The following is an 18,562-nucleotide window of genomic DNA, read 5'->3' on the forward strand; positions in this document are numbered from 1 at the left end:
AGGAGCAAAAACTTGGCCAAAGAAAATGCAAGTAGGCAACAGGGGATGCAGAAAGAGAAGTTTAGGCTCTTATCAGGTGACATTATATCATGGATAATAAAATAAAGACCAACTACAAACATTACAAAAAGAGAGTGAAGCAGTCTGACTGATGAGTATGTTGGAGTTTTTACAGCTTTGCCTGCTGCCCATAGTTTGACTGAAAGAGGCTTTTCTGGACTGGGGTGGTTGTCTATTTATCCAGCAGTAACCAATCATTCCTTCCAGTCTCTCAGTTCAAGGAGAGCCCCTCCTCTTTGCTGAGTGTTTCTTTCCTCTCTCATTTGTCTGTTGGAAGCTGTTTTTGTAGTTTGCTGTAGATCTGTTTACGATTGTAAGTTATGAAATGTTTTTTATTCTCTCTACTACAGTATGAATGTCTCAGAATAAGTTATTATTGAGACTTTAAATGCCAGTTAATGAGAAAGGGTTAGGCTGTCTGGGAAACCTTTGTGAGTATTTCTACCACAAAGAAAAAGGAATTTTTACCAGAAATACAAAACTCTGCAACAGAGTGAAGGTGCAATTCAAGTAGTATCAAAGGAATTGGGTACTTGGCTGCAGAATCAGAAGTTTCATTCCCCACTTCTGGGAGAAGATACAGCCTGTGTGGAATTTGTGTGGGATTTGGCAAGAGTCCCAGGATGCCCTTGGAGAAGAAGGAAACGGTGAACCACTTCTGAGTATTCTCTAGCTAGAAAACCATGGAAAGGATCATTAATATTCAGAATCAACTTGACATTATTTAATGATGATAATGATGATTATTATACAGGAGTATAAGGGGACTGCAGAGAAGCGGAATTAATCCTTTGTGTCTCTCTTCATTGCAGTGGGTGTAGGATAGATATGTGCCTGATTTCAGGAAGAAGCTATGAAAACCTGAGTTAAAAACTAGTGAAAAGGAGATAAATCTTGGTGCTTTATATGCCTAGTGAAATGATGGGACTTTCTACCCTTTTCCTTACTCTGCAGTCTTCAATGTCACCCAAAATCCTGGTTTTCAAGCCTTCTGGAAACAGGTGTTTGTGGCACTCTAAAAAGCACCCCATTCCAGTTTCACCAGAATGGCTCTATTGGATTCATGAACCAAGCTGGAGGCATCTTCCTCCATTGGTCATGACACACATTCCAAGCTTGGTCAACAAGTCACCGCTGGCTGAATCACATCAAAGTGTTGTTCTCCAGACAGAGACAGCCATACTGCCAGTGGGACCTTTCTCTTCTCAGAGGTAGGATATTTGGGGGGGGGGGGATGGATTTAACTTTGCCAATCTGTATGCAGTGCTCCCAGTGTGAATCAGGACCATAGCATGCTCTATATTGTATACACAATATATTGAATGTATTGCTATGTTTTACCCCTTAGATTCCTTCTTGAAAGTGACACCCATTGTTTCCACGATAGGTGACTGACAGGGTCACTTGCTACTGGAAGAAGGTAAATAGCAATTACTACTTAATGAGCTTTTCAGATTATTTTTTTAAAAAAACAGTCTTTGCTTCCCTTTTTAGGCACTGAAGATCAAATACTGTATATGTTAGTATTCTAAGTTGAAGAGGAAAAGATATTTCACTGCATTTTAAAAACACAAACACAATGCTCACCTCAATTATTTGTAAGTCAAAAGAGCATCAAGCTGGAACCCTGACTTTGCATGTGGGAAGTGATAACAGCAGCAGCAAAAAAGTCTTTCATTCTCTGAAAGCAGAAACGGCAAACAACTGGGGGTGAAAACTGAGCCTAGCTGGGAGAGATTAATGAGAAGCTAAATAATTGACAAAGTTCTGTGTCCTTGTTTGACTAGGAATTAGATAAATTAACCTATAAAAAAACAAAGAAGCAATGAGGCAGAAGAACAACCACATAAACAGAACACAAATAGGACAGACAGTCAACAGGGAAGCAGAAGGAAGAGAAAATATATCATACATTTAATAAAAAGAATTAAGGATGCAGCATGTAGATAGTAATGTAGTCTAGCAATCATCTGTAAAGCAGGATAAGTGCTACCAGTTGATTGGTCTTCAAAAAGACCTACAGATATATCCACAGAGGTGGAGGCTTAAACCACCCCCCATGTGACCTATGTTACATTTTGGATTACAACTTCCAGAATCCACCAACCAGTGTTGACAGTGTTAGAAATTCTGGGAGCTGGAATGAAAAACAAGTATCTTTCCTACACACTTGGGAATTGGGAGGTGTGTGTGTGAAGTGACAAAGGTGTCGGCACCAACACCATATTTCTTATCATGCATAGTTCTACCCTTAAGAATACTGTATGCTGTTGTGTCTAAGAAAATTAATACTTGACTTACATAAGTCATCATAACTTTAAGGATCAAGGGCCTTCTTGATTGTTGTGTTAATCTAGTGGCAAGCAGTTCCAAGTTCTTCCTGGATTTAACTTTCCTTTTACAAAAGAGAAAACACTGATGGTATATGGTGTTTTTCTGACTACTTTTTTTTAATACAATGGTGCCTCGCTTAACAACGATAATCCATTCCAGGAAAATCGCCATTAAGCAAAAACATTGTAAAGGGAAAAAAACCCCATTGAAACGCATTGAAACCCGTTCAATGCGTTCCAATGGGGTAAAAACTCACCGTCCAGCGAAGATCCTCCATACGGCGACCATTTTCGCTGCCTGTATAGCGAGGAATCCATCCCTAAACACAGCAGGGAGCCATTTTAATTACCTGGTGGCCATTCTGAAACCGCCAATCAGCTATCCCAAAAACATCGTTTTGCGAAGAATTGGTTCCTGAAGCAGGGAACCGATCATCGCAAAGTGAAATTCCCCCATTTAGACCATCGTTTTGAGATCGCAAAAAGATCGCAAAAAGATCGTTGTAAAGCAGATTCGTCATAATGCGCGGCAATCATTAAGCAAGGCACCACTGTAAATATATACAGTAGGAGTAACATCCTGACCAGTCAAGATGCCAAAGACCATCTAGGCTGACACGACACCTACTGAAGATGTGCTCAATTGGAATGTTAAATATTTCTAAGGACTAACCACACCATGGTCTATCTTTGTGGCAGCATAGTGTCTGTGTCCCTTGGCTGAAGGAAGTTTGCATTGGACATAGCATGGCTTCATTTTCACTCTTCCCACCCACCCAATTTTGACTCTTCTGTGGACAGATCTTTGCTGGCAGATGTCTGAGATCAGCCTGCAAACAGAAGGAGGCAGCTAGCATGAGGGCATTACAGACAACAAAAGAAGCTTGGATTGATTTTTAACAGCTGCAGCAGGCACAGCTTTAAGACAAAATTATACTGTTAGCCATCCTACTTTAGGAGAGTCAGTCTTCCCAATTTAAAAGAAAGACTGATGTCATGGTTGTGTGCAAAGAAATATCAGTTTTGGAATGCACGCATACACATACAAGTGCACACAAACATGCAGGGAGACATATCTACTGAACATACCTGTGAGGCTCAGGTATTTCTCTATGGTGATCTAATATAAGGTTGTGGATTTGCTTTCTGGCAGCAGTGGACATACCCTGCTACTGTACTCCACTAATTCACTTCATCCTATATATTTCTAAATACATCAGAGGCCAGAAGAAATGGCACCTCCCATCAGTGGATCGTTAACTAGAAACTTTCCTCAGCCATGGCCATTTGCCTGTTGGAGCAGCATGACAAGATTTTACAGAGAAGTATTTCCATTATTTGCAGAACTTTCTACCATTCTCCAAAGTCTGATTCTGAGCACTTTCTGGAGGTCTATAAGACCTCTGGGAGGCTAAACCCTATTACTATATTATAACTAGCTACAAATGTGCAAATATGTAAAACCTGAGTTTGCCACATCTTCTGATTTCCACCTCAAAGTTTATTCAGACTTGCCTGCATATCAGATTGCAGCGTGTCTGGTTTGTTTGTTTGTTTGTTTGGCATGAAAATTCTGTATCGAGGGATATTTTTTTTGGAAATGTATGCAGAGATGCATTTTTAATGTACATATTTTTCCTCCTATTGACGATACAATGTTTGTAAAAATGTGTCAAAAGTGTCAGTTTTCCAAACATATCTTAGTGATTGGTTTGTCTGTATTTCAGCTTTGTTTGCAGCTGTACCATATTTCACTACAGCTCTTGCAGCACTGTTTTATATGCACAGCCCTAGCAAGCCTGAAACTGCACAATATTCCCGTCAGTGAACCTGGCATGGAAGCTATTCCATATTTTTTGCGTGAAGTTTATGGAATCTACCCAGGCTGCTGAACCTATTTGTGGGCTAGAGTTCAGCACCTTGCAAAAACCTCTGTAATATTTAAAGTAAAACCCTGAGTGGATTCACCACTCTTTTGAAATCCACCACACCAGCCTTTACTGCTTCAAAAAACAATTTTATTGGAGTCCAGAGGGTGAAAAGTGGAGAAGTCATAGCTGGACACATTTCTCACCCACTCCTACTGCATACATACAGGCAACTCTCAAAAGTTCTCAAAGCAAGAAAATGGCTTACCGTAATTTGCATAACGGTTTGAGGGATGAAGGTTATGTATTACTCTTATCTGAAAATACATAGAGGAAGAGATCACAGCTTAGTGGCAGAGCACATATTTTGCAGAGGTCTATTGGTTCAATCCCTAGCATTTCCCAGTAGGAATCAAGAAGAACCAGGCCTGAAGCCTTGGAAAATTGCCCCCAGCCAGTTTCAACAGTACAGGTCAATGTGGATCACTCAGTTTGACACAGCTTTCATATGGGGCCTATATTCCACAAGATCATTTTAGCGTGAAATGTGAATACAATGGTTTAAAGCTCCATTGATTTGCCTAGATTTTTATTTGCAGCAGAGCTGTTAGAGCAGGAGGAATGTTCCGCTAATAATATTCTGTGCTGTGCCTCTGCACTGTTTGATATGTATGACCATAAAGTGTTGTGCTCCATTGTACTTGCTTTGAAGGATTTTTTTTCCTAGTCAATTCTCAGTCAGACTGCTTATGGGCACAAAAACAGAGGGAACAAGCAGTATGAAACAAGAAAAGGGATTATTGCCCACACAGGGTGTTCATGTCACATGCTTTATGTGATTCCAAGGTTTACTAATGATTTGTCTTTAATCAAGCTGGCTTGTACTGGTAGCATTTTAGTTAACAAAGAAAATTGTTGATTCTTTTCAGGTTGATTATGTTATTTTATTTAATAAGTTCAAATATTTATTTCAAACCAGTTCATGGCTGAATATAAACACTGGGCCTTTGTGTGATATTTACACTTGAGTAGGTTTGTAGTGCCTTTGATCCTTAGAAAATGTACACTGCCTCCTTGAAAAAATGCAGGAAAGAGCTGACTTGATTTTGGTGCTGTTTTAGGATGGAGTGGATGGAGAAGGCTGAATGGTCACATATAAAAGAATTATACTCTCCTATATGCTGGCTGATAGCTCACTGGGTTAGATTAGATGTTTGGAATCCAATTCCCCACTGTGCTCCCAAAGAGGCAGTTAGTGTAGCCTTGGGCAAGCTGCATAATCCCAGGGTATCCCCAGAAGAGCATGGTAAAGCACTTCTGAATAGTCTGTTCTTAGAAAACTCTAAAAGGGCTTACCATAAGTCAGAATTGACTTTAAAGCATGTAACAACAACCACAGCAACTATTATTAATATTAGTATTAATATTATTGTTACTATTATTATAGGGTGAGTAACAGCTGACGTTCTGGATATTAAATGCTATCCATCAGATCCTGCTGCTGTTCCACAACCTCAGCAATGACAATAAAAGCACTGTCTCTGTTTAAAAACATGGCAAGGTTCAAGAGAAGCATGTGACTGGCTTTTGGAAATTTTCTCTAAATTCTGCTTTCAGACAAGGAGTGTGCTCCCAAAATTCTTTGTTTTTAAATGAAATTTGGCTCCCCTCCCCTCCCAACTTCAACAGTTTGCAACTTAATTTAGGCTTACAGACCAATTTACTTGCATATCAGATGAAATCAACAGGATAGATATTAGTCAAAAATAACTTCCATCGAAATCTTTACAATGGATCAGATTCAAGAATAACTAATTCCAACATTCCCCTTCACAGATTGCTGCCTTGTCGTGGCAAAGGGGCCAGGTCATGGTAGAGAGTTCTGACTAAATGTGATCCACCTGGAGCAGGAACTGGCAAGCCACTCCAGTATCTTTGCCAAGAAAACCCCATCAACAGAAACAAAAGGCAAAAAGATATGACACAGGAAGATGAGCGCCTCAGGTTGGAAGGCATCCAACATGCTACTGAGGAATAGTGGAGGACAAATACAAGTAGCTCCAGAGCTAATGAAGTGGTGGGGCCAAAGCCGAAAGGACACTCAGCTATGGACGTGCCTGGAAGTGAAAGGAAAGTCAAATGCTGCAAAGAAAAATACTGCATAGGAACCTAGAATGTAAGACCTATGAACCTTAGTAAGCTGGATGTGGTCAAACAGGAAATGGCAAGAATAAACATTGACATCCTGGGTGTCAGTGAACTAAAATGGACGGGAATAGGCAAATTCAATTCAGACAATTATCATATCTACTACTGTGGGCAAGAATACCATAGAAGGAATTGAGTAGCCCTCATAATCAACAAAAGAGTGGGAAAAGCTGTATTGGGATACAATCTCAAAAATGACAGAATGATTTCAATATGAATCCGAGGCAGACCTTTCAATATCACAGTAATCCAAGTTTATGTACCAACCACCCATGCTGAAGAGGCTGAAACTGACCAATTCTATGAAGACTTACAACACCTTCTAGAACTGACACCAAGAAAGATGTTCTTCTCATTATAGGGGACTGGAATGCTAAAGTAAGGAGTCAAGAGATAAAAGGAACAGATAAGTTTGACCTTGGAGTTCAAAATGAAGCAGGGCAAAGGCTAATAGAGTTTTGTCAAGAGAACAAGCTGGTCATCAAAAACACTCTTTTCCAACAACACAAGAGGCAAATCTACACATGGAAATCACCAGATGGGCAATACCAAAATCAGATTGATTATGTTCTCTGCAGCCAAAGATGGAGAGGCTGTATACAGTCAGCAAAAACAAGACCTGGAGCTGATTGTGGCTCTAATCATCAGCTTCTTATAGCAAAACTCAAGCTTAAACTGAAAAAAGGAGAAAAAACCACTGGGTTAGTCAGGTATAATCTAAACCAAATCCCTTATGAATACACAGTGGAAGTGAAGAACAGATTTAAGGAACTAGATTTGGTAGACAGAGTGCCTGAAGAACTATGGATGGAGGCTCGTAACACTGTATAGAAGGCAGCAACAAAAACCATCCCAAAGAAAAGGAAATGCAAGAAAGCCAAGTGGCTGTCCAATGAGGCCTTAGAAATAGCAGAGAAGCGAAGTGAAACAAAATGCAAGGGAGATAGGGAAAGTTGCAGAAAATTGAATGCAGATTTCCAAAGAATAGCAAGGAGAGACAAGAGGGCCTTCTTAAATGAACAGTGCAAAGATATAGAGGAAAATAATAGAAAGGGAAAAACCAAATATCTGTTCAGGACAAGTGGAAATATTAAAGGAACATTTTGTGCAAGGATGGAGATGAGAAAGGACAAAAATGGTAGGGACCTAAGAGAAGCAGAACACATCAAGAAGAGGTGGCAAGAATACACAGAAGAATTATACCAGAAAGATCTGGATATCCCGGACAACCCAGATAATGTGGTTGCTGACCTAGAGCCAGACATCCTGGAGAGTGAAGTCAAGTGGGCCTTAGAAAGCATGGCTAACAACAAGGCCAGTGGAGGTGATGGCATTCCAGTTGAACTATTTAAAATCTTAAAAGATGATGCTGTTAAGGTGCTACACTCAATATGCCTGCAGTGGGCAGAGGTTGGGAAAAGATCAGTCTACATCCGAATCCCAAAGAAGGGCAGTGCTAAAGAATGCTCCTACTACCGTACAATTGCACTCATTTCACACACTAGCATGGTTATGCTCAAAATCCTCCAAGGAAGGCTTCAGCAGTATGTGGACCGAGAACTCCCAGAAGTACAAGCTGGATATCAAAGAGGCAGAGGAACTAGAGACCAAATTGCTAACATGCGCTGGATTATGAAGAAAGCCAGAAAGTTCCAGAAAAACATCTACTTCTGCTTCATTGATTACACAAAAGCCTTTGATTGTGTGGACTACAATCAAAGAAATGGGAGTGCCTGACCACCTTATCTATCTCCTGAGAAATCTATACATGGGACAGGAATCAAGAGTTAGAACTGGATATGGAACAACTGATTGGTTCCAAATTGGGCTGTATATTGTCTCCCTGTTTATTTAATTTATATACAGAATACATCAGGCGAAAGCCTGGACTGGAGGAATCCCAAACCGGAATTAAGAATTACGGAAGAAATATCAACAACCTCTGATATGCAGATGATACCAGTCTGATGGCAGAAACTGAGGAGAACTTAAAAAACCCCTTAGTGAGGGTGAAAGAGGAGAGCGCAAAAAATGGTCTGAAGTTCAATATCAAAAAAACTAAGATCATGGTCACTGGGGTCCCATCACCTCCTGGCAAATTGAAGGGGAAGATATGGAGGCAGTGACAGATTTTACTTTCTTGGGCTCCCTGATCACTGCAGATGGTAACAGCAGCCACAAAATTAAAAGATTCCTGCTTCTTGGGAGGAAAGCAATGAGAAACCTAGACAGCATCTTAAAAAGCAGACATCACCTTGCCGACAAATGTCTGCATAGTCAAAGCTATGGTTTTTTCAGTAGCGATGTATGGAAGTGAGAGCTGGACCATCAAGAAGGCTGACCGCTGAAGAATTTATGCTTTTGAGCTGTGGTGCTGGAGGAGACTCTTGAGAGTCCCCTGGACTGCAAAGAGAACAAATCTATCCATTTTGAAGGAAATCTACCCCGAGTGCTCACTGAAAGGACAGATCCTGAAGTTGAGGCTCCAATACTTTGGCCATCTCATGAGAAGAGAAGACTCCCTGGAAAAGACCCTGATGTTGGGAAAATGTGAAGGCAAGAGGAGAAGGGGACGGCAGATGATGAGATGGTTGGACAGTGTCATCGAAGCAACCAACATGAATTTGACTCAACTCCGGGAGGCAGTGGAAAACAGGAGAGCCTGGCGTGCTCTGGTCCATGGGGTCACAAAGAGTCGGACACAACTTAACGACTAAACAACAAAAGAAAATTCCAACATTTCAGAGTGATATCTTTGAACTCTGGGAAATCTCATGCCACCAGAGACTATTTGGAGTTTGTGGCTATAATGCTTTATCCATAATGTAACATAAAACTATATCCATAAATAAAGTGGCCATATTCAAAAGAGGATAGGTCTCTTCTACATAACCGTCTAATAATCAGCAGTTGAAATTTTCATTACAAGGGCCTCTTGTAATTGCCTCTTTTGATTTGGGGCATACACTCTATGAATTTCTGGCCCGATAGATAGAACCAGGATTGTTATATTTTATTGTAATATTTTGTACCAGCCATAAAGGAATCCACAGCCTTGGGTTTACAAGAGCTGAGCAGGGATGCTAAGGACAGGACATTTGGGAGGTCTTTCATAGGACTGCCATAAATCAAAGGGAATTTAACGGCACTTAACATGAACAAAAAAACTATGCCCTGACCCCCATGCACGACAAGAAGAGGCATTCTAGCACATGTTTTAGAAGAACTATACTAGATCAGGACAAAGGCCTGCCTAGCATTCTGGTCTCCCACTATTCAGCTATCTATGAGCAGAACATAAGGGTGCAAGAAGGGCCCTGCAGTCCCCAAGCAAGCTGGTTGGCCTTGAGCTGCACCTCTCTCTTGGTAGTCTTGATGGAGACCCTAGTGGCAGACCACCAGGAGGGTGTGAAAAGGCAGACAGAGGTCTCAGGGGTGGGAAAAGGGGCCTTACCCTGGTTGAGGGCAGTTGTAACCACAGAGGACAGCAGTACTCTCCTGCTCAAGCTTCCCAGCAAATGATATACAGAAGTCTGTTGCCTCTCAGAGTTCAGAAGTGTCACTTTTTCAACTTTAACTCCCAGAATCCCCAGGAGTCATGCTAGTTAGCAGACTGTAGGAGTCCAAAAACAAGTGAATTTTCCAATCTCTACCACCTCTCCTTAATGGAAGAAATCTTTATGAGGCATGATTAGTAGCCCACAAATAGTGTGATTTTCCATGGATTTGCCCAGCGCCCTTTCAAAGCTCTCCTTGCTTGGCAACCCTTGCCATTGTAACATCACTTGCATTCTTCCTGTCCACTTTCTTCATGTCATCTGCAGGTTTATATACCTCTATAACAATAATATAAAACAACACAGAGATAAGCACATGAATCATTTCAAATTCCTCACCAGGCATGGTATTTGCTTGTCTACGTAAGCCTTTGCAGAGCAGAACATAAAATGCATCAGCCGCCCAAAAGGCATTCTATTTTCTTCATAAGCTTGGGGATCTTGCAAAGAAAACTAAAACACAATAGTTGAAAAAACATGTTTGACATTTCCAGCAGGATCACCCTATTAACAGAGAAAAAGAATTCCAAAAGGCTGTCGTGATTTGGGCAGTGAGTTCTAAGTCAGGGAACTGAAAATAATCAACATTCAAAAATACAAAGGGAACAAAAATATGGAATGCAAAATCCACAGCAAGATTTTATCTGTTTATTTCACAGAGCAAGAGTTCTGTCTGATTAAATTTCCACTGCTGCTGCTGTATACAGAAAGATCAATGAAATTGCAAGACCTTTTGAGTATTATTCCTAGCAGTTCTGGGCAACTCACTGGAAGAAAGAACAGCACAGTCCTGGACACGTCTATTCAGAAATAAAGCCAACGGAGTTCACTGGGACCTACTCTTGGGTAACTGTACTAGACTGCCACCTCAAGAACATGTTTAATTCTCTCACTGAAATAAAATATTCCTAATTTCCTCTTATCAATTTACTATTTGGTTGCTGGTGTATACTGTGTTAGGATACTGAAAAGTTAAAGCTCCTGTGTGACTTTTCACTTAGTGAGCCACTCCGTGACAGAATACAAGCACCAACATTCCAAGAAGAAACTGTTGGAGTTTTACAACCTCACATGCTGCCTGTAGTTAGTTTGGCTGGGAGGGACCTTTTCTGGGCTGGAGTGACTGTCAGTCTATCCACCACTAACCAAACTGTATATCCTGCCTCAGAACTCAAAGAGAGGCCTGCTTCTCAGTTGAGAGTTCTATTTCTTTCTCTTTTGTCTGTTGAAGTTAGTCGAAGTCTCTGTGTTAGTTTGCTGTCACCTGTTCACAACTGTAAGTAATGAAATGTCTTTATTCTTTCTCCTACAAATGTCTCAGAGTGGCTTACAGTGGTGCCCCGCATAGTGACGTTAATCTGTTCCGGATTAATCGTCGCTATGCAAAAACATCGCTAAACGGAACGGAAAAAGCCATAGGAACGCATGAAACTTCGTTTAATGCGTTCCTATGGCTCCCAAACTCACAGTTCAGTGAAGTTCCTCCATAGCGCCGCCATTTTCGCACCCTCGGTAAGCGAGGGCAGGGCGCGAAAACACTTGCAGTGGCCATTTTGTGCACCTGGCGGCCATTTTGGAACCACGATCAGCTGTTTAAAAAAACATCGCAATGCAAAGATCGGTAAGCGAAACGCTTACCGATCATCGCAATGCGATGTTTTGCCTATTCAGAACATCGCAATGTGATCGCATTAGCGATCTAAAAAAATAGATCGCTATGCGGATTCGTCGTTAAACGGTGCACTCGTTAAGCAAGGCACCACTGTATTTGGACCTTAAGTACCAATTAATGAGAAAAGGGGTAGATTATCTAAGGAACTTGAAGCTATTCTCCTTTGTGGATCTGTGTACTTCTATTGAGCAGCTAAAAGAATTCAATCCATAATTCTACAACAGACAATGCTGCTACTTTTGCCATTATCCATAGCTCTATTCAGACTTTCAGCCCCCCCTGCTTTCTTCAACATGGGAGTAAGACAGCACCTAGCTTTCCTCCCTCTGTTATTACTTTCTGTATATGGAAGCATATCAGAAATATCCAAAGAAACAAAACAAAAGACAAAAACATGTGGCACCTTAAAGACTATTTCATTTCAATGTGAGCTTTCTTGGACACATCCACTTGGACACACATGGAAACAGAATGAAATGTTGAATGAAATATCAATTTCATACTAAGGTAGTGCATCTGCATAACAAAGGTTCCTCTTTTCCTTAAGCTCTCCTAAAACAGGAATCCTGGAAAACTGGGAATCCGGCTGCATGGAGAACCTATATGTGAACAGAAACTGCTCTGTAGGTTTATCATTGAAGAATACTTCTTTGTAGTGGCCTCTGTGAATGCACACAAATGTGTGCCTGCGCAGGACGTTTGGAAGATTCTAGAGCTTAGAAAAAAGAAACAATTTAGTTTCCACCCCTCCAGGGCATGAGCTCCACCTCCTCAACCTTCCTTTCAGTTCCTTTATTGATGCCCATTGGGTTAGGATGTGAGGAACAGTAGAGTGTTAAGGAAAGTAAATTCTAGCTTCTGTAGATATTTCTACCTTGTTTTATTTTCTAATTGTTTATTTTATTGCTTTATCTTCATAGCAATAAGATCTCTGCTCCATTCTTTCACTACTTTCCCACTTCCCCCTGGATTCCCCCTCTTTTTTTATGCTTCCCCTCGTTTTATGGCCCCTTGGGGCTTTAAGAAGTGTTCCGTTTGCCTCCAAAAAATCCCTTTGACGGACGGACACAATCAATGCTTATTTTCCCTGGGGGAATTCCATCAGACCCAGTTGTGTGCCGTGTGCAGAAGCTTCTCTAAACAAGCTATTAAACTGAGACTTCAGCGCTTAAGGTCTTTTCTCTACGAAAAGACTCTGAATCCTGCCATGGAGGTACAAACTCTTCCCTCTCCTAACCCTCCATGACTGGAGGTTGCTAAATCTGTCTCCAGCTCAGCTGCACAATCTTTATCCAGCACGGCTTTGATACTTACCAAGTCCCAGGACTCTCTGAAATCGGCCAAATTAGCCTCCACTAAGGCTCCACCATGGCCAGTTGAACCTGCAAAAAAGAGGAAAGACAAGGAAATCCCCCGAGGGGATGCTTCTGCCCCCCAAGTTGACCACCGCAGAAAAGAAAGGTGGTACCAGGGGTCTCAATAATGACTAAACAACCTGAACACAACAGAAGCCATCCTTCAGTAGACGCAACCACACTTTATTCTGGCCCTCCTGGTCCTGATACCGAGCCTTTCTCAGCACCTACACAGTCAGATGCCGACCCCCCTCCATGGACTCATTCAAGGAGTTTCCATCACTCATCCTCGATCGCTTCTATATCTTCTAATGATGATTCATCGTCGTCGGGTGTATCCAAAGCTCAACACACACACACACACACACACTGATATTGATAGTCATCCCCTATCACCTTCGGCTAACACTTGACTCCATTATCTCTCTTCTATCCCAGGGAAACTGGTTTGTAACCATTGACCTCAAGGACACCTATTTCCATGTATCAATACATACTATTCACCAAAAATTCCTCAGATTCTGGTTCGAAAATACAACATACCAATTCTCTGCTAAACTCTTCTCCCATTCGACTCTCAAAAGATTTCTCAAAGGCCTACAAAACATCAGGCAACCATCACAATGAATTGTGCCACAGTGGTCACTTCAACTTGTCTTAGAAATGCTTACAAAATTGCCATTTAAACCCATGGCCACCTGTAACGAGAAACTACTCTCTCTTAAAACCACCTTCCTAGTAGCGATCACTTCAGCGAAAAGAGCCAGTGAGCTAGCCGCTCTAAGGTCAGACCCTCCATATTTACAGATGCATCCTGACAAAGTAACCTTATACCCTGATGTTTCCTTCCTTCCTAAGGTGGTATCAGATTTCCACCTTAACCAACCTATTATACTGCCAACGTTATTTCCATCTCTGTCCAGACCGATCAAGCGCAAGCTTCATACGCTAGATGTAAAAAGAGCCCTGGCTTTCTACCTAGATAGGACAAAGCTCTTTAGACATTCACTCAGACTATTCATATGTTATCACACTCCCAACAAGGGTGCTCCTGCCTCCTTTCAGACGATATCGAGTTGGATAGTGCAAACAATCCATTTAGCATACCAACTTTCAGGCAAGCCGATACTGGACCATTTAAAGGCACACTCCACCCAAGCAGCCTCAACATTGACCGCTCTGCACCATGGCATACAAATACAAAACATCTGTAGAGTGGCCACTTGGTCCAGCCCTCTGACATTTGCGAAGCACTACTGCTTTGATGTCAGAGCCAAAAATGATGCTGCATTTGGAAGGGCAATACCGACATCCCTGCTACCGTGATGGCCCTCCATCTGGTGAGTAATCTTGCTAATTACCCATTTGTGTGCATTCACAGAGGCCACTATGAAGAAAGTTAGGTTACCTACCTGTAACCATGTTTCTTCTAGCGGACCTCTGTGAATTCACACATCCCTCCCTTCCTCCCCTCTGTCCGTCACGTTGCCTTTCTCTTAGACACCTACTTTATTGGTAACGGCAGACTAAAGGAAACTGAAAGGAAGGTTGAGGAGGTGGAGCTCGCGCCCTGGGGGGGGGAACTAATTTGTTTCTTTTTTCTAAGCTCTAGAATCTTCCAAACGTCCTGCAAAGGCACAGAGTAAAACCCATTTGTGTGAATTCACAGAGGTCCACTAGATCAACCATGATTACAGGTAGATAACCTAACTATTTTGCAGATGTGGAGAAAATGTTAGCAGAAAAAGGTTGAGCTAGGCACTTGCCTGTAGCAGGCTGAATAGCACCTGGATAGGCTTTGTGGCAAAGCCAAAGAAGCCCTTTTCATTCAGATATGAAATGAAGGGTCACATTTTGCTCAGCAAAGTGGGGGAAGTCAACAAGCATAGTTACTTTACCAGTGTTGGTGTCCTCTAGTCTAGATCAAAGGTCCCCAACCCCCGGTCAATGGCCTGGTGCCGGTCTGTGGCCTGACGCAGACCAGGCCGCGGAGACAGACCTCCCGCCCTGCCCCCCACATGCACTCACCCCTGCACCGCTGATTCGTGCATGCGCCCACGCTCCAGCGTGCCTGTGCAAGTTCTGTGCCATCTTTTGCGCATACACATGAGCACAAGCATGCCCAGACAGGCGCTGCCATTTGTACATGTGCACAAGTATGCGTGTGTCCACACAAGTGCCACACTGCCATTTGCGCATGCATATGAGTGCACGCATGCCCGCACAAGTGCTGCACTGCTGTTTGCACATGTGCACAAGCGCACACTCATTTGTTCACGCATGTGCACATGTGCGGAGAGTGCCCCGCCTTCCCCAGCCGGTCCATGGGGTGAAAAAGGTTGGGTACCCCTGCTCCAGATTAAGTCTGAAAGAACTCGAGTCCCACAGTCAGCCATAAGAGCTTACAAATGAGCAGTCTCCAGAAGGTCCTGTCCTCAATTGACCTGCTCAGCTCCTGTTAAAAAAAAACCTCCTTTAGGGAGTCATTCCATCTCATATTTGCTCTGAGACCCAAGTTCAAATCTTTGCACAGGCACTGGATAAAACTTGGGCTAGAAACACCCTTTCCCTCTAACCAATCTCATAGGGTATTGGTGAGGCAAAAACAGGGGGTCAGGTACACCCCCTGAGTTTCTCAGAGAGAAATGCAGGGGATATTTATTTTATTTATTTATTTATTTTATTTATATCTCGTCTATCTGGTCATTTTAAATCTAATAATTAAAATAATTATTTTCCCTTTGTTTTTCTGGAAAAGGGAAACAATGTGGCTTACAAATGAATAACTAAATAAGACATTTTGTTAAAGACATAGCTTCAAACCCCTGAAATCTAGTTATCTGACATGTGGCACACATATTAAGGGGGCCCTGGAGATTTGCACTTGGGGGGGTTCATTTGGTTTTTGAATGCATAAATTAATTCAAATTAATTTTAATCCATTCGTGTATTTGAAGCTTGCAATACCATCTTCCCTAATCAGTGCAGAGCTTTATGATTCAGATTCTAAAGGACAGTAAATAAATTGAACCAAGGAAATATATTTGTATTCTGCCTACAACTAGTCATATATATTTGTTTTAAGAAAGCTAGTGCACATTTCTTCAGATTTTTCAGAAATACTTATGTGCTTATTTTAAAGAGGTTCACTTCATTCTTTTCTCACATGATCAATTTTTGTTTTTTGCATCTGGTCACATATTTGATATCATATTTTTAACATCCCTGGCTTAATAATCTCCTTCCTAAGACACCATTACTAACACCACATTTTCTTTCTTTAAACCCCATTTGACAAGCCTATTATTAATTGTTGTTTTTGTTTATGATGCACGATAATTATTTTCTGGCATCATGCCCAGAAGCTTCTGTCAAGAGGAAGACCCCTATTAATCTTTGCTCTGGACAAACATAGATGCATTTTGAAGGAGTTCGTCGTAATTTTAATAGCTAGGCAAGGCTAACCGATGGTCCTGCAATATCAAGAGCCACTATGCCTTGAACATTCTGGCATTATGCTAATACCACAATACAACAGACTCCAGCATTCTCATCAATAAAACAAAATGCAGTATCAGAGATAACGTAGCAACACTGAGAGATGTTCTGACACTCGCCCTGACAGCTTGCTGTTACTCATCAAATACCTTATTTTGCACCAAGCATATTGATTTATTGAAAGCACCAGTTAGCTTGCAGTGCTTGAAGGGACTATCCTCTTGATAACTCCATGAAGCAAGTGTAGCATAGCGGTTAGAGTGCTGTACTGGGGCCCAGAGGATCCAGGTTCAATTTTCCACTGGGCCATGAAGCTCACTGGGTGATCCTGAACTACCTTACAACTTTTTGACATATAACTCATTTGAGGAAAGGTAGGATATAAATGCAATACATAAATAGTGGCACCTAATCATCATGATGTGCCATCAAGTCAATTTCAAGGCTTTCTAGGTAGAGAATTCTCAAAAGTGGTTTACCATTCCCATCTTCTGGGGGCACCCTGGGACTGTTCCGTTTGCCAAAGCCAGACAGGCTGGCTGTTCCGGGATACTCCGTTGAGCACTGAACTCCCAGCCCCTGGCTCCGCAGCCATGTGCCTGATTCACTGAGGTATCTAGAGACTTATATTTGGGGGCAAAATATATGTCAGCCTCCCCAACCCATTGCTGTCACTATGTATGACTACAAACTCATTCTCAGCAATGTTGCAGTGCAGGTGTATAATTTGTTGGAGAAATAACAATCTTGCATGTGCTAGCACTTTGTTTCAGTAGGAGGGGTTTTTACAACCTAAAGTGATTGTCCTCTCCCACTAACCTATTGGTATACTTTTTCAACCTCCAGCATTTAAGGCTAGCCCACACCCACTCTTCCTCTTTTTTTACTTGCTTGCAATGTCTTTGTTTTTGATACTTCTTTGAATGAAGCATGGGTATCTCTCTTCCATACTGTGGAGACGCCATTTTTAACTATTTTCTTTTAAAATTATGCTTAAGTACAGATGGCAAATGTATGTAAATATACCTTTTTTCCTACTTTAGATGCTTCTAGAGTAATTTTAACACAGCAAAATGTTAGTTTGTGTGGGGAAACCAAAGGTGGTGGAAATGAAACTGAGCTGATCTCTGCACATTTTCCCCTCTGTGCTGCTGCTGTAGTTTTTGTACCTCATACTCTGCTAAATAGAAAGGAATAGCCAATATTCCCCAAGATAATTGTCAGTAGGGATGTACGTACTGTCATAAAATCATACAGCTTAGAGGCACTTAAAGATAACCTAATTCAACATTATCTCCGTCAGAGAATTCTACAGCTAAAGCGTTCCTGCAAATGGCCACCAAACTGCTATTTTTTAAAAAAGGAGCCCACCACTTTCTGATGCAGTTCTCCCACTCAACAGTCCTTGCCATCAAAAATTTGGGCCGGGCCAGATCTTAAATCATTAAGTGAATCAAGCTGAGTTTGGGAGATGTCCAAATCAAAGCAGGACTCATCTGAACTTTCCCAAAGCTGAGCCAGGGATTCAGATTTGGAAAGGTACAGATTTATTTCTTAGGGATGCCTCAGTGAACAATGACATTTTCTTATAAATCATAAACAAAAACATGCAGTAAGAAAATCACTCCCCTGCCCCTCGGAGAAAATCATTCCCCTGCCGCCCAAAGTAGATTCATCTAGATGGGCGGTATGAAAGCCAAATAAATGAATGAATGAATGAATGAATGAATAAGTTAGTTAGTTAATTAGTTAATTAATGTGAAGGGAGAGGGAAGTTATCCATATAAAATGTTGCAGACTTCTGAACTAGGGCTACCTCTGTACAGCATATCATTGTAATAGTAAAATGGCCACAAAACATTTCAGGTGAATAGAATCCTCCACATATATTCATCTGGAAATTTACCAGTATGATTTAATTCATCTAACTTTGCCCTATCATTAAAAAGGGGGGGATGGAGAATCTGCAGTTTGCCTTTTTTTAAAAGATAAAGGTCCAGAGCACATAAAT

General features: G+C 41.5%; 1 long non-coding RNA gene across 2 annotated transcripts; it reads left to right on the forward strand.

Moving 5' to 3' along the window:
• The first annotated feature begins 267 nt into the window (after positions 1-267).
• Positions 268-10,948, forward strand: LOC140708001 (uncharacterized). Of its 2 annotated transcripts, none has more exons than XR_012088127.2 (3): positions 268-373; positions 1,409-1,480; positions 10,686-10,948. It is a non-coding gene; the product is annotated as an uncharacterized LOC140708001 (long non-coding RNA). The 2 variants fall into 2 exon arrangements; XR_012088128.2 differs by lacking the exon at positions 268-373 and adding an exon at positions 395-1,271.
• The last annotated feature ends 7,614 nt before the right edge of the window (positions 10,949-18,562 follow it).

Source organism: Pogona vitticeps, chromosome 6 (assembly GCF_051106095.1).
Source record: "Pogona vitticeps strain Pit_001003342236 chromosome 6, PviZW2.1, whole genome shotgun sequence".
In the NCBI taxonomy this organism is placed as follows: Eukaryota; Metazoa; Chordata; class Lepidosauria; order Squamata; family Agamidae; genus Pogona; species Pogona vitticeps.